The 3,252-nt window shown below is 33.9% G+C and overlaps 1 non-coding gene across 1 annotated transcript; it reads left to right on the top strand.

Moving 5' to 3' along the window:
* The first annotated feature begins 334 nt into the window (after positions 1-334).
* On the top strand, positions 335-445 carry LOC113410172 (U5 spliceosomal RNA). Its single transcript, XR_003370637.2, has one exon. It is a non-coding gene; the product is annotated as a U5 spliceosomal RNA (small nuclear RNA).
* The last annotated feature ends 2,807 nt before the right edge of the window (positions 446-3,252 follow it).

Below are 3,252 nucleotides of genomic sequence, written 5' to 3'. Positions count from 1 at the left end.
ACATAATGGTAGTAGAAGAAGGAAGGAAGGAAGGAAGGAAGGAAGGAAGGAAGGAAGGAAGGAAGGAAGGGCAAAATAATGGTATAGATTGTGCTTGAGAGGGTCACTGTCATGGCCCTATTTCTTTTCTGAAATGTTGGCAACTGACAATTCTGGAAACACACATGGACACATGTTGTTTTAATGTTTGACTTTTAAACATAAGTTGCATGGATTAAAATATTTCTGGGTTATATTTTTCCTTATTTCACATGTAAATTTCAGCAATATTTACTCCTCTAAAAACAAAAGCTTCATTTTGGTTTCTCTCTGGTTTCTGGTTTCACGTTCTGTTTTCATCTGGTTGCTCTTTAAAGATTTATAAATCTTTTGCTTTTTACTAAAGATTTCCATGGAGAAGAACATTTATAAAGATGTGGTTTTGTCAGTGGGCCTGGGGACTACAAATGGAGATGGAGGCGATCAAGTGGTTGGTTTGATTAGGTTGCTGTTGCCATAAGGTAGGATAGATATTTTATATTATGGATTTTTAATGTGGTAAGCCACCCAAAGTCACCCATGTGTGAGTTGGATACTATATTAATTTGTTGAAAAATAAATAAACAAATGAATAAATGAATAAATAAATATTTTTACCTTTTGCTCATTACTAAGAAATTGTTGGGATTCCCTCTGAATCAGATTTATTAGTCTTTGAAAAATATATCCCTCGATGTGGTGAAAACCAAAATATTCATTCAAAAGCAATATATTAACCAACCACATCAAGGAGCTCCAAGTAGACCACATATTTTCACCTGCTGAAAGTAAAACTAAATGGAAATCAAAAAAGAAAAGAAACTAATGTCTGAAAATATACTGTAACTGAGCTTATTGTATATATGAGCTTTTAAAATGATCATAAGTCTGTACATGATTGTGCTCTTGATCAAAGCAAGTCTGAGTTTGTACTTTTACACTGCTCATTTAATGAAAATTATTATGTATTAGGCAGGCAGATATAATTTGTTCAGCAATATGTTCTGACTGATTCTTAAACATCCCTTCACCTAACACATGGAGGCAGTTTCAATATGAGTCGAATGAAGGAGAAAATACAAATACTTCCATGTTATCATAGAAACAGCCTTAAAATTATGGTTCAGTCAAGAATCATTTTGATATACATATATTATTATAAAATATTACAGTTATTGATTTTTAAGACCTTAATATGTAACATTATTTCAGTCTAAAAGTTATTCCCTGTCCTTAACTGGTGCTCATGTAGCACTGCCAGCAAAGTCTACATTTCTAAGACTTTAAGTTCTTTCCAAGGACTTAAAGTACCACAGCAAATACATGGAGAAACTATTGTGTTCTATATTAAGCATACAACATACCTAGAGACGTACATATCAGTATAATTATGCATATTATTATGCATAGGTAACTACACAGTAACTACATCTTGGAATTAAATATGAAGATTTTAATGATAACGGAGGAGAGGGAAATATATTTTAGGCTGGTATTTCAAGGCATCTGATAATATTAGAGATAGAAATTTTGCAGGCTTCCCATAGGTATGTTTAAAAATGGCTGTCATGGTGGTATGCATGCACATAACATTTATTTACTAAAGATAAATCGCTGGTGTCTTTCAATTCCTCCCCATCCCCCAATTCCAGGATTTGCCATATCACTTCAGCACGCCATTGACTTAACTTTTTTTTTTTTGACAAATAATCTTTTTTCTAGACAATATTTGGGGCTACAGCCATCTACTATATTTCTAAAGAATGCCAATTAAACCTTTATAGTGCCCCATAGAGTATTTTTTAATTTTGAAAATAAAAGATTATGTAGGGTATGCTTACTATTTAGCAGCATGCCACCTTCCCATTAAAAAAAGGTATTTTGTTTATTAGAGTTTTCAGTTTATAAGTAATTCAAACTGGCAAACATACCTAATATGTCATCCTCCTCCCATTTTCCCCACAACAACAATCCTGTGAGGCGAGTTGTACTGAGAAAGAGTGACTGGCCCAGTGTTATCCAGCTGACTTTTATGTCTATGGTAGGACTAGAATTCAACGGTTCCCTGGTTTCTAGGCCAGCAACTTAACCACTACACCAAACTGGGTCTCAATTACAGTAAAAATTAAATAACTTACCATCTTTTAAATTGTTCAGTGAGACAAGAAACCTATTGGGCATTAAGGGATGGGGCTCTCATGCACCGGGTTGCCTATCCTGGCCTGTTCTATGCAATGAGAACAGTTCTTTGCCTCCAGCTTAGAGATTTTATTCAAACTGCCTGACTGGTAGCTGGATGACTGGCTCATTCATATTGGTGGTATAGAAGAGAGAGAATCTGAGAACTGTAAAGGCCATGAAATTGCTCACTTTCATCAGGAAGTCACATATCCAGCAAATACATTTTCTTACAGGTCTGAAAGCCTATTGCTGCTGACTTTAATACCAGGAAAGTAGCAAATAGAAAGAAAGAGGCAGCATTCAGTAGTCCTGTCATTTGAGGGATGATGGATTGAATTGGGTGCAAAACCTTCAAACAGCAACAATCTAGGTAATTGAAGAACCTAATAGACTGCTTACAAAATACAACACTGCCTTGTAGACAGTTTGCCCTGGAATTGAACCTAAAATTGGTCTAGGAATGGCTGTATGCTCAATTTATTTTGGCTGTAGGTAGAAATGGCACAACAGAGTGGGAGATAGTATGACTCCCTTTCTTCTATGTCTTACTACATATACTTCTAGATAGTCCAGATTAAAAAAAAAACATTACAAAAGTGTATCACAGGGTATGCCCAAGTGCTTCCAATTCAGTTCCACATTTTAATCACACATTTTTTAAATGTCATCTGTTTAGGGCGAAAGAAATTCAACTTAAAAAAATACATCAAACTGTTATTCTAAGGCTAACATTTGTCTATATTATTTCTATAATCCTGAATAATTCTAATCATTAAATTCCAAAATCAATATTTCATTTCTTTCAATTTCTCTCAAAAAATCCAAAAGTGGTTTCCTAGTAGAAGTAAAATTATTAAAAGTCTGTTCTTTAATGAAAGTTGTCAATTTTGCCATCTCTTACAGTAAATACTGATGCATTTAGTCCAAATGCTCAAAATATTTTCTCAAACCTAAGGAATAGTTAGTTCTCTTTTTGTTTACAGAAACATACACTCACAATATCAAGATCTATATCTATCTCTATATTCAGAGAAAGAATATTACATTCACTTT

The sequence above is a fragment of the Notechis scutatus genome, chromosome 1, assembly GCF_049901735.1.
Source record: "Notechis scutatus isolate UNSWTSFEM ecotype Mainland chromosome 1, rNotScu1.2, whole genome shotgun sequence".
NCBI lineage: Eukaryota > Metazoa > Chordata > Lepidosauria > Squamata > Elapidae > Notechis > Notechis scutatus.
This window is presented reverse-complemented; position numbering and strand designations above follow the sequence as displayed.